At 38.3% G+C, this 13,656-nt stretch overlaps 1 long non-coding RNA gene across 5 annotated transcripts; it reads right to left on the bottom strand.

The window, feature by feature from the left end:
- Positions 1 to 1,873: 1,873 nt before the first annotated feature.
- LOC109221476 lies at positions 1,874 to 13,314 on the bottom strand. Of its 5 annotated transcripts, none has more exons than XR_002067272.1 (6): positions 12,790 to 13,314; positions 12,616 to 12,681; positions 11,690 to 11,759; positions 10,948 to 11,192; positions 10,411 to 10,556; positions 1,874 to 2,205 (listed from the first exon to the last, which is right to left on the bottom strand). It is a non-coding gene; the product is annotated as an uncharacterized LOC109221476 (long non-coding RNA). The 5 variants fall into 5 exon arrangements; XR_002067271.1 differs by lacking the exon at positions 10,948 to 11,192 and having other exon boundaries at positions 12,790 to 12,865; positions 12,978 to 13,307; XR_002067270.1 differs by lacking the exon at positions 10,948 to 11,192 and having other exon boundaries at positions 12,790 to 12,865; positions 13,066 to 13,306.
- Between the last annotated feature and the right edge of the window lie 342 nt (positions 13,315 to 13,656).

Below are 13,656 nucleotides of genomic sequence, written 5' to 3' on the forward strand. Positions count from 1 at the left end.
GATATGGGATGGTTGAGAATTATAAGTGTGGTAGATATGAGCGGGTTGGGAGTATCTGGGTGAAGTAGGTTGATATGTAGGAGGTGGAGATGATTGATAAGTTGGTGGCGGAGCTTGGTACGAGGGTAAGGGTGCTTGGTAATTTGGGGTTGGCTGGTATGTGAGTGGAGGTGTTGGGTAAGTTTAGTATTCGAGGGGAGACTTGGTCGTTTGTGCAACCATCGCGGCCCCCACGTCCCTTTTCTTGGACACACCACCAAACTGTAAAGCCTTATTCGTAGCTTGCAAGGCTTCGAAATTTGTGACCATACCACTTTTAATGCCCTCTTCAATTCTTTCACCTAACTTGATTATGTCGGAGAACTTGTGGTTCTCAATCATCATCAACCGTTCATAGTATTGCGGGTCCTGAGCCCGGACAAAGAACTTGTTCATTTGCTCATCTTCTAAGGCGGGCCTGACTTTAGTAGCTTCGGACCTCCAGCGAGTAGCATACTAGCAAAATGTCTCCGTGGGCTTCTTCTTCAAATTCTGGATATAGAACACGTCTAGTGCATTCTGTGTATTAAATTTGAATATGCGCAGCGATACTACTGGAAAGGACGGTTTCAATATTCCCATACGCAATCCTTTGTATAGACGTTGTGGTGGACAGACACAATAAAGTCGGGTGCCATGCTCACCCAGCTTGACCACTTCTTGGGATCTTGGCTGATGTACCAAGACAATGCATCTCCTTTCAAACTGCTCATGAACAGCTTCATGCGGATCCTTTCATCCTTCCCTACTCCAACCAGCTTGTCGCAATAGGTCCTCAGATGGACCCTTGGATCACTCGTGCCATCAAACATTTCGAACTTAGGAGGTTTGTACCCCTCAGGCAGTTTGACATCAGGCTGTATGCAAAGGTCATCATAGTTCAGCCCCTCGATTCCTTTGCTTCCCTCGACGCCCTGAATCCGGATTGTCAGTTTCTTAAGTTCCTCGACCAAGTTCCTGATAAGCAGATCCTTTTTATCAGACTCAGGTGTGTATGAGATAGGTTGGGTGGAGTATGGCATGGTCTCCACGTAGATGGGATTGTTATGGTGGCTTGGAGTATGGGTGTGGAAATGGTCGTTTGTGGAGTTTTGAGGTTCTGGGATGAGTAGCGGGGCGTTGTTTGGGGTATGGCAAGTGTCACATTGGTTCTTTGGTGGAGCAGCGTGATGGTGAGGTGCGGGATGATTCTGCTATTTTGGGATATTTTGAGGAGGTGTAGGGTTTTGAGCGTTGGGGAAGTTGATGTTTGGGGTGTTGAGGGAAAATGACAGGTTTGCTAGATTTCGAACCTGATCGAGCTCTTCTTGGAATTTCAACAGTTTCTGTTCAAGCTGTGACACTTTCTCATTAGGAACCCGAATACCCTGGCCATCTACCCATTCAGTTGTGTTCTCCTTCCCGATATTGTTTAAATCTTCCATTTTATTCTTGCCTTTGTAAGCCTTTAGAGGGACTAAGAGGATGGGTGGAGAGCCCCTGGATCTTGTGAAATAAGATGATGATGCCAGAGTGCACGAACTAACCTTTGGAGAAGGGAATAAAAAAGAAAGAAAAAAAATTAAAACAAAAGGTAATCAAGTCAGCGAGAATTATAAAAAGTATTGCAATATTTAAACACATAGTGCCGGAATATAAATTCGCGTCCTAATTTGGGAGCCTCGTTGTGCCCGAGGTAGGCCTAGCGACAAATAGACTTGGAGAACTTTTAATGCCAATAAATTCTTCATTTCATAATGTAAGAACAGACAAATCCCAAAACGATACTGAAATAATGATAAAAAATGAGTTACTATTGGCACTTGGCCTTATTACATCTTAAGAAAAAGCAAAAATAAATCTAGCCTATTTGGTCCCAGAAGGACCTTCCTCAGGTTGAATGTTCTCATTAATCAAATCCTCCAGCTCGCATAGGCTCATTAGTAAGAAAGCCTTCGCCAGATGTCCTTCTTCGTTTCCCTCACCGCTCCAGTCGTTGACTCTTTTCCTCACTTTTCCTTCTAATTCTAACACGCTGTATTCCAGATAATCTAGCTTTTCGCTAGTCTTGACAGCCCATTCTTTCCATTCATTGGTTTGGTCATCCGATGGAAGATACCTCCACCAGTCTAGCAAGAGTGGTGGTATGTTAACCATTCCGAAGCTGGGGACCTCGTGCCTCATTTTCTGCAAAACAAAAGGATTATACCTTACCCCCACCAGACTCGACTATTTATACATTTATGATCAACATATCGGCATTTAGTTCTCCAAATAAATGCACGGAAGGTGATGATGTCCGTTTGGGTTTAGGGAAACCCAGTGGACTTTTGGACAAGGCTATCTTAAAGTATCATTATGTGGACAACATAACTGATCCGGCTAGGTTTGACCATGATGCATGCACAATTTAAACAGAGTAAGGTTTCTATGGGGGTTTTAGACTGGTACCCTTGAGCGAACAACTCAAGGGGGAAGGCACGGAACCGTCAACTGCACCGCTGATCGACTAGTTTTACCGCAAATAAGCCTTTCCGAATTTAGGGGGTAATGATACAGGAAGGGCGCAACCACTCATCAACCGTTGCTATAGTATTTTGTTTGGCACGAGTGGAGTATGATGTTGAGCATGAATATGCAACAATTAAAAGCATGTTGTCATGTATTTGCACGTTAAGAAAGCGATAAATACAACAGTTTTATAATTTAAAACGGTTATAAAAGAAGGAAACAAGAAAGATACGTCAGTTCGCTTTTGAAGAAGAAATTAAATGCTTAAAGGAATTAAACAAATAATTTCACATAGGAGTACAAATTCACAAAAACGGTCTAAAATGGTAAAAGCCTAAAAATCCCCAGCAGAGTCGCCATGCTGTCGCGCCCCCTTTTTCTCGCGAAATCGGGTTTATGACATTTTGGTTGAGACAACTCGTTCCTTTTGGGAAAGGGGTTTGCATTTTTGAAGAGTCGCCACCTATTTAGGGTGTGTTAGGGTACCTAGAGGGTTCATTTACAACTACGTTTGGTAACCAGAGATAGGGTAAGGGCTTGAAATTATCCTAAGAGAAAGGTATTAGGCACCCCTCAGGATCCACTAGTGTGGTTCCCGGCCAAACAATTTTTGTGGATTTGTACAATTAGAAAATAAGCAAGTATGGCTCTAATAGTAGGGGATTTAAGTTTAAGTACACAGATGTTTGAAAAAAAAAACAGTTAATGAAAAGCTAGATTTTGAAAAGGAGTACAATCTACGCATATTTGCGAATGTAAAGGGGTGTCATAGGTTGGTTAGCCTATAGGATCACATCAGTGCAATGCCCGGTAACCACTCCTTAGAAAGGGGCTACGCGTGGCATTAGCGAACCGGCCATCATATCTATGTCTACCCTTTCCGTCCCCTTATTGGTCATGCAAAGCGAGTGTTGGTCACGGGTTCCTATCGCGTGCTGCTACCCGTCCCTTCTTAATGGTCCAGGAGGGAGTTAGGACCTCTACCTATAGGTGGTTCTAGACGTACACCTAAGGTTTTTAAAGGTGAAAAATCTAAGGCGACAAGCAAAACAATTAGGACTTTGCGATAACAAGAACATGAAGGAGTAGATTAAGGCTCAATTTTCCTCCTCAAGTAAACATACAAGCGGCACGACTCAAACACAATTAAGGTCTTTATTAGATAATGTCCTAAAGCAGGATATCTAGGCGAATATGCAGACAGACAACCTCTTTAGACTCAGAAGTTATAACCCTAGCGGTTGCCCATGGATTTTTTTAAAAAACCTTGTTAGGATTAGAAAACATAAGCAATAGAGACAGTTTCAGATAGGGGTGTTCGTGGTTCGGTTTGGATCGATTTTTTCCTAAAAAGAAACCATACCAAGTAAGTCGGCTTTTCAAATATTAGAACCAAACCAAACCAATTGAGTCGGTTTTTTCTCGATTCGGTTTATGTCAGTTTTTTGGTTTTTTCGGTTATTTGTCGATTTTTTCTTAAATATACGACATACACTACCAAACACATATTTCGGCGACCACATTTTCAACGTAACACTATCAAATAAATTGCCCTTTGAGAAATCTATTATTTACTAAAATATATTGATGATAATTGAATCAAATAGTAATGAATTATTTAAGGACTCAATTAAAAATATATTTTTTTTAACATGAAATGGAATCTTACACTTAACAAAAGAAAACTACCAATCGAACTAGAATATAAAAGTAAAGAACTGTACTAAAAGTGCAAACGATTAACATTCACTATTAAAATTTTGAAACTTTGTATACACATATACCTACTCCTATAGTCGGTTTGGTTCGATTTTTTTCGGTTATTTTTTGATTAAAACCAAAACCAAACCAAATTTGGTCGGTTTTTAAAATTCAAAATCAAAACGAAACCAAACCAAAAAGTATCGATTTTTCTGCTCGGTTTGGTTTGGTTTTCGATTTGGTTCGATTTTTCGGATTTTTATGAACACCCCTAGTTTCAGATATGCAATTTTGAAAATGCCCTAAAGGCTTGCCTATACGCGGAGTACTGATGCAAAAAAACAAAGTAAGTTTTGAAATGGACTCCTTTAGTACCTATAGGCATGATATCTAATGAGATTGAGGCAGTTTGAAAGAACTTGTTTCAAGAAATACTTAATAATTAATGTAACCAATTGTGAGCACGTGATTTTTGCCTCGCTCAAATATTCCTATAGAATTCTTAAAATTAGGATTTCCCTTTTATTATTTGATTTTTAGGATTTAATTGCGTAATTTTGTGTGTATTTTTATTCGTGTGTGCATGATAATTCATAAAAAATACAAAAATATTGCATGAGCATTTAGGATTTAATTTTACATATTTTTAGACTAATTAGTAATTAGGCTTGTACAAAAAATACAAAAAAATCATAAAGAAGTTTTGATTTGTTTTGTTTGGCTTTAATTTTAGTTTTAGCTCTATTACTTTCGTTTAAATTGGTATTGGTTTAATTGTAGCTTAATTAAGTAGGTTGAATTAATTTTTAGGTTTAATGTTAGTTTGGTTTTAAAGAGGAAAACAAATAAAAGAAAAAAATTAATTGAAATAGAAATTAAAAAGAAACAAGGGAAGAGTAAATCAGGCCATCAGTTTTGGGCCAAAATCGAGCCCAAAACCCCCTCAAACCCACTTCAAACCAGTCTCATCCCAATAGTCCACAATCCGGTCCAGCTATTCAGAGACAAAACGACGTCGTTTTGGCTCTGTTAGATCTGAGCCGTCTAGGTTATTTGATCCTACGGCTCGAAACTAGTTTAGTGTTGATATATTAATGTCCAAACGCATACCCCCCCCCCTTCTTTCCGTCTCTGACTAACCCCTAACACAAACCCTAGCCGCCCTCAAATCACCACTGCTTCTCCGTCGTCTCCCACCTTCCGCCGCCGGCCGGAAATCGCCTCCGCCGGCGGCGATTCTCCAAATGACCCCAAATTCACACTCCACGTTCCTCTCCTCCTCCCTGTTCCATATCTGCTTCCAGTTTCTTTCAAACATCGCCCAAACGTCTCAAATCTTTAAAACCCTAGGCGCCGCCTCCGCCGTGCACGGCGGCGCCGCCTCCAAATCTTACCAAATTAACACCAGTGCCCCTCCTCACCTCCCTTGTTACGAGTCCATAACCTATAGCCTTCAAATATTCCCCAAGCACCTCGAATATTAGATCGAAACTTGGCCTGAAACCCCAAATTCTCAGGAGTTGGGGGTTTACTGATTTTGGGCTATAATAGCCCTTAATCATGTGTCTTCTCATGAAAACACATGGTTAAGGACAATTATAATCCCAAATCACTCCAGGAAGTTAGCCTTAATGCGAGTCTGATTCGAGAATTGGAGGTATTTTATTTCTTCTTTTACTTTCTGTTTTCTTCTCGCTCATGATTCTGACTCATGTTCTTCTATGTTTGTTTCTTTTACTATTTTTAGTTTTAGTTTGATTCTGACTCATGTTCTTCGAGTATATTTGGGTTATGTCAAGCTGATTTTGGGATATTCTCATTGGTGTTTTTCCCTCTGGTGTTCATTTTGGGTTTTACTGGGTCCTGTTTTGAGTTGGAAATTGACTCATTTGTCCTGATTTCAACTGTTGTCGGTCTATTGCTATTGCTGACTCCTTTCCTTTACTTTGTTCAATTCCAGGTACACTTGTTGTCCCTAATGATATGAAGTTTTCACTCATTGTACATGAACAATCGTGAAATCAATATGATGAAGCATTCCTACAATACGAATCTGCCTTTGTTTTCATTACTAGTTTAATATGTAGCTATAGATTCATTCGAACAGATATATATTAATGTTAAATAGGACTATTTGTATTAATTAGGACTGCACAAACTCATTTTGTAATTATACTGGACTGTATGAACTGCCGTCCCTTAGGTTTGTTTGAGCCTTTTGAGTTGAGAAGCAATTTCATGTTAGATGGATAGAATAGTTCATATTAGTTTAGTTAATTTCTGTTAGTTACTCCATATATCTTTTAGTTAGCTCATGTTAATTACTCCATAGAATCTCTAGTAGTTATTTCCATTTTTAATCTGTGGTATGACTGTTTTAGGAGCTGTCTAGGACTGTGTTGGACTTCAATAAAAGAAAATACTGTGCTCAATGATAGTATCTTGTAGATTTGTTTAAGTTTTCATGTTTAATTTGCTTCCAATAGGTAATGTAGTGTGAGTATTTTGTAGTTTCATTTTCAAAAATAAGGAGAATAACTAGAGCAGGCAGCCGACTTTGAAATCATAATCTTCAATTGGAAATTCAATTTGGTTGGAATTTGATTCCACTGTTAATTCAATTTGAGAATTTTGAAAATCCTATTGTTAAATGCCTGGGCTGTGAAATTGAGCCCATTGTCTGCTTAATTGCTCAAACAGCCAATCTGATTATTGGGCTATGAAAAGTTCACAACTGGACCTCACTGAAGCCTAGTGACCGGCCAGCTTCTTGTTACAGGTTTAGGCCAAATTTTCAAGGCCTCAAAATGCTAGAAGCCAAAGTCCTTTAAAATTATATTAGGGATATGGGATTAATTTGCAATATAAATTTAGGATTCGAATTAGGTAGCGGGTTCAAATTAAGAGGGTCCTCCCTTTTGTTTGAATTCGGACTTGAACTCGAGACCCGAATTTATAAACGCGAATTAATTGGGCCCTTTTAGAGGCAAAAATAATTAGAAAATCGTAGTTTTCTTAGGTTGGCCTTTAAATAATAAAGTGATATGAGCATCGCCAAATAAAAAGGCATAAATTGCGGGGCCCTCATTAAATACTTATATTAAAATACTTAGAATTCAGGGCTGGCCGTTTAGTGAATTTCACGGCCTCCCGCAAAGATAATAACACGTTAGTCGCTTTAGGAGCGTCTTTAATAATTTTACCTTCCTAAACTCGGGTGTGCATTTCATGTGACCCAAATTCAAATCCCAAAAAGTTGAATAAAATGTGTCGAGGATCCGGGTGCATTTCATGTGACGTGATCCAAAAACATGTTTTAAACGACGTTCAATTTCCTAAAAATTTAAGTAAAAGCGGTAAATAATTCTAAAATTGCACTATAGGACGACATGTATAAAAATCAGATTTCAGCCGTTTATAATAATTTTAGCGACCGTGCTAGAACCACGGTATCCGGGGGTGCCTAACACCTTCCCTCGGGTCAACAGAATTCCTTATTCAGAATTTCTGGTTCGCAGACTCCGAATGGGAAGTCGATAATTTTCCTCGATTTGGGATTTAAGCTAAACCGGTGACTTGGGACACCAAAATCCAATCCTTTCCCAAGTGGCGACTCTAAAAAATAAATAAATAATCCCATTTAGAATAATGTCACTTTAAATGGAAAAACTCCCTTATACATTATCCTTCGGGATAGGTGTGTAAAAAGGAGGTATGACAGCTCTAGCGACTCTGCTGGGGATGCGAACCCAGAATTTCGATTCAAGGTTCAAGAATTCGAGCTTAGCATAATTGTTATATTTGGCTTTATCTGATTTTTCTACATGTTCCATGCTATATGTGCTAAATGTTTTACCGCTTTATTATTTGTTGAATTATAAATAAACTGTTACAAATCTTTTCCTCTTTCTGAGCCTTCTACATCATGGAGAAGGGTGCACTTCCTGTAGCTTCTCTTCTGTTTAGAGTCTTTACCTATTTAGAACGAGGTTTGGATAAATTGCTAAGCCGACGGAGCTTCTGTATCCCCGGTACGCTGCCTCCCCCTCGGCTCGAGTTGTCCGCTCGGGTAAATCAGGTCTAGACCAATAAACCTAGGGTTAAACCTAGAAGAACAAAACCTCATGCCGGATCCCTAGTAGGACGTTTGTTTGCATCATGTGCATTTGACTTAGGGACTCAACACAGGGATTGGGTCCGTGTAGGACAGGTGACCTGAAATGAATTGACCATCCCGATGCATCTTATGTACTACTTGCGCATTTATTTGCTAAGCTTTGCATGTTGACCGATTTGTCTAAATGAGTGAAAATTGAGAAAATAAGCAGTGTTAGGACTAAGTGAGGGCGACCATTTGTTTTGAAAAAACCCAATGCCCAAATAGTACCGAAATGCTGCCGGATTTTTGAAAAATGAAAAAACAAGAAAAGAAAAAATATTTGAAACATAGAAAGAAAATTGTTATTCAAAATAATTTTGATTTTGGCAATGTGTCTGAACTACGTGGTTTGATTCTCACCGGAAGTGAGATACGTAGGCAACCCTCATCGGGTCCAACCACCCTTTTGCAAAAAATAGCCCAAAAAAATGTCAAAAATTTTAATTTTTGTCAAAAATTTTAATTTTTGTCAAAAAATAAGTCGGGTGATGCCATTCTTGTTTTAAAATAAGCCGAATGTCCCCAAAAGGACGCCGAAAGGCTGTTTTTGCAAGAACAGCCACCCTAAGTCATTTTAAATGGTTTGCGGACACAGCCTTAAAATCTTCCTCCCAAAAGTGCTGAAAGGCCGTATTTGCAAACCCAAGTCCTTGTTTTCTAAATAAAGAAATTTTTGCAAAAATAGCCATTTTCCTTTGTTAGGTCAAAATAAGTCATTAAACCCTTTTAAATAAATGTGCAGGATGAATCCAAGTAACATTGAAACTTTCTCAGTCCCGAGTGAGATCCCTTTAAAGCTCCATATGTGGTGAAATGATTTAGGGAAAGGTAGCAGAGAAACCGTGATCAAGGTTTTGGGTGGTCTCGTCGATTTGTTGAACATCAAACCAAGAAAGGATATTATAGAGGCATTGATACCATTCTGGGACCCAACTCGTAACGTATTCCGATTCTCAGATTTCGAGATTACGCCCACACTAGAGGAGATTGTGGGATATGCGGGTCTCAACGAAAACCTCAGGAGTAGATACCCATTGGCCCCGAGACCGGTAACCTTTCACAGATACTTGGACCTGTTAAGCATCAGTCGGGACATTCAAGATCCGCATCTAGCAGAAGGGTGTTGCACACTGCATTTCTTGTATCACCGATATGGCAACCCGAAAGGTTTTGAAGAACCCAGCACCGGTTTGACACATGCCGGGAACAAAGATAAATGGAAAGTCCCACGGGGATTAGCATTCATGGTAGCTTTTCTGGGGGTTATGGTTTGTCCAAGAAAAGACGGTCACATAGACCTCGGCCTTGTAGGAATGTTGGATGTGGCCATAAAGAAGCCTACTAGCACAGTGGTTCCCTTGATTGTGGCGAAAATATACCGAGCTTTGACCATGTGCCGAGAAGGTGTGAAATTCTTTCAGGGTTGAAATCTACTACTACCACTACAACAAAAATGGACTTTAGCGGCAATACAAAATGGCTTTAGCGGCAATAACAATAGCCGCTATATCGTTTACCAGCCATTATTGTTTAGCCGCTGAAGCCAGGGTCGACAAAGCCTTTAGCGGCTTTTCTAACAAAAGCTGGTAACGAAACCACATCTCTTGTCTTCAAGAACTAACAACATATTTAGAACAGAATCCAAGTCACAAATATATGTGGAAAAAAATTAACATAGTCAAATCAATGGAGCATTAACACGAAGAGATATCAAAAGCTAACAAAGTGAATAGTTCATATCCACCTAAATCGACAATTCAAATAGAATTACTTTACACTTAAATTAACAAAATTTTAACTATAGTCTGCTATAAATAGCTTATAACAATCGAAAGTAAACATATAACATTAGGAAAACTAGAGGAATCAATTCGATCAGTTGCCCGCCAATTTAACAACATCCAAAAATCACAAATAACAATATAGCAAACACAAAAAAAAAAATTATCTCTGCAAATCACAAACTGACATAGTTGGACATCACAAATCACAAATCGACTTAGGCTCAAGTATTTGGGTACCTGGTATAGCGGGCTTCTACAAATCACAAATCCATATCTGCATCATTGCATAGAGGGCATTACTGACTGAGTTCATACCCCAAGCTACCAGTCTAACCTATCCAGTAGTTCTCACATATTTGGAGGTATGTGAATCCCTGTATCACCTGTTGATTAACAAAGTGACAAAGGGGATTTATTCATGTATCTGGAATCAGGATAACAATGTTGGATTTTGCTGACCTATGAAAGTATAATACAATTTTTATTATTGGTTTGCTAGTTAGTAGTCCTCCCAATTAGATGAATTAATCGGATCTTTTTAATGGAAAACTAATAATAGATACTCTATTGTTAGTTACTTCCAACCAATCCAAATATATGCAGACAGAAGCAACTCCTAAAGCCACTACAGACAGTTCACTTCCTACTCCAAAAACTTCTGATGTAGGATTGTTTAATTTCAAACTTATTTGACAGCAGAGAATACATAATCTTCTCAAGCACTTAAAAGGTTTAAATTACACTGAATTGCTAACTAAAAAAGTACTCACTGACATTTGCTTTATCGGAAAGCCAATAGGAGATAAGACCAGTCCATTGATCCTTTGGTATGTGGCTTGGTCTATTTTTCATCAAGGCATCTTTGGTCTTATATTTGGTCACATAACATAGTCTTCAGATCACATTTATAGTCCTTCCATTTCTTCCCTATTGATTTTTTTATAAACTCTTCTCCACGTATTGGGATTGAGAATTTCTTCCGAAAAGATAGAGCGAGCTTGTACAAAATAATATCAAAGCTGCAAACAACACATATATCCCATATTTAAGGTGAAAGAGTGACACCAGAAGCACTATGCAATGAGGGTTGTGAAGATCATGTTGACACACACCACCATGCTTTGTCCTGCTAATCTTGTTACTAGAACAAATTTTTCACTTGGCACTAGCCAACCTAGAGGACCCTAATTCAAGGATACAAAATTCAAGTCCCAGAAAAAAAAAGAACAGAACATGATTCATTGTACTGCTCAGCAGCAATGCCAACAGAATTGTTCAAATTGCTAGATTGTTCATCATATGTTTGGGCTTGAGAGCAATTTTGAGCATTCATTACTTGCTCAATATAGGGCCGCGCCACTTCATCATGAAGTGGTCCAGTAACCAATCTACTACCAACTCTAGTTCTCATATTTCATCTCCAAACTTAAGTACTAATTTATTTTCAAGAACCTGTAGAAGTCATAAAGAAAATGTCTTTGAGAATTTTCTTTCAGCCAAGTGTCAAAATCAATACCTGTAAGCTACTATCCGAAGTTGCCTGAACTGCCAAATGTATGCACCTTCTACTCTGATTTAAGCACCCCCTGTTGTTGGCAACATTAATTGTTTAATGATAATATCATTTGAATAAGTGATCACACAATAAGTGATCCTCAGTAGTTAAAGTGATAAACCTAAATTTGTTGTTGATGAAAACAATATCTTGTTGGAAAACAAAGTTAAGAACGTAATACAACAAACAAAATTATAGGGGTAATAGGTAGGTCTCATGTTAATTCTACTTCCATAGTGATTTGTTCAATTCAGCTATTGAGGTTGTCATGTTCCCGTGCATCTTCAAGGCATTCAAATCTTTCATATGCTCTATTTCCCTGACTATACTATTAAAGGTATCACTACTCCTTACCATTACAACCTTCTAATTATGTTTGCTTATCTAGGTGTTAGCTCAAACATTCTTTTTGCCCTGCACAAATTCATTTAAAACTCTTTGCTGCCTAGTTAGCGCATGCCTACTCCTTTGTTGGGTTAACTTTGTCTTCTTTGACATGTTATCTTCTTCAAGAATTAAATGTTTTGAAACTTTTGCTTTGCATGCGAGAACAAGAATCCTCGATTCAAGTAATTTAATTCGATTCTAACATCAACTAATGAGGTCCTTCAATCCAACAAACTAGTCTCTCATTAAAAACACTTGGACATAACACAAGTTCTAAAAGGCTCATCAAATGAAACAGAATACATCACAAAACATAGCAACATGGCATAAGCACATTAGACTATTCCTTATGGGGCTAATTTCATTTACAAAACAAGTTGTAACATAACAAAATAATCAAATCATTGTTTTTTTCAAATCAGATTCATAAGTTTCCAATTTTAATAATAAAATGGGTATATAGAGAAGTACAAAAATTCACATGATATTCACATTCTTACCACAAAACTTTATTGTCCGAGCCCGACTACTGCTGGTGAATAGTGAAGGGAATGTTCTGTGTGAATCTGCGAAGGAAAATTTCTAACCCTAACCATAAGAAATTTCAGACAGTATGGAGAAGAGAGCAGAGATTTCATATTGTAAAAAAAAGTTCAAAATTGAGCCAAACTTACAGAAGCTATGGAGATTACCGAGAGTTGAAATACAAAGCCTAGAACAACTTCGGATTGTAGAGTAAAAACACCAAATCTAATACAAAAATCGAAATTAAAACAACGAGCAAAGACATTATATACACTAACAGTATAAAGTATAAACATATATAAGATCGAGATCTGATTGATATTACACTAAACTCAACTAAAATGCTAGCTGAATCGTAAGTACAGTTTTAGGAAAACCGAGAAGTAGATCAAAGAATAACTAAGTTGAATTGAAGAGACACTCACCGATCAGAGGAAGAGAAATGGAGAGAGAGAGACACTGAGAGAGAGATCGTAGGCTTCAGATTTGAATTAGGGGAATTTAGAGACTAAAAATAATTGGAGGGAAGCTAAAGAGAATTGGAGGGCACATTAAAAATAATTGGAGGGAAGCTAAAGCGAATTGGAGGGCACACAACTTGAATTGAAAAGTCTAGTTTTTCTCTTTCTGGACTATATTTTGTTGTCACTAAAAAGTACTTCTTTTACCGACTAAAGTTTAAATGCCGGCAATTAGTGACTCTAGAATATAAATCGGCAGCAATTAAGCTATTGCCGCTAATTAATTGCCACTAAATGTCTAATTTGTTGTAGTGTACAGCTGTGGATACAGGAGAACCTTTGTCATCGCACGGGGTACATGAACTATGGTTTAACCGGATTAAGTTGTGTTGCGGAATTCGGAACCAGGGTAACAGGCATTGAGTTCCCCGAGGGCACTGAGGCTTGGTCGTCATGCTTGAGATCTTTGACTGCGGATAAAGTTGAATGGGCTTTTGGATGGCTTCCCGCTACTGAGATTGTGTACACATCGGCAAAAGTACCTTATATTCTTTT

The sequence above is a fragment of the Nicotiana attenuata genome, unplaced genomic scaffold, assembly GCF_001879085.1.
Source record: "Nicotiana attenuata strain UT unplaced genomic scaffold, NIATTr2, whole genome shotgun sequence".
Taxonomy (NCBI): domain Eukaryota; kingdom Viridiplantae; phylum Streptophyta; class Magnoliopsida; order Solanales; family Solanaceae; genus Nicotiana; species Nicotiana attenuata.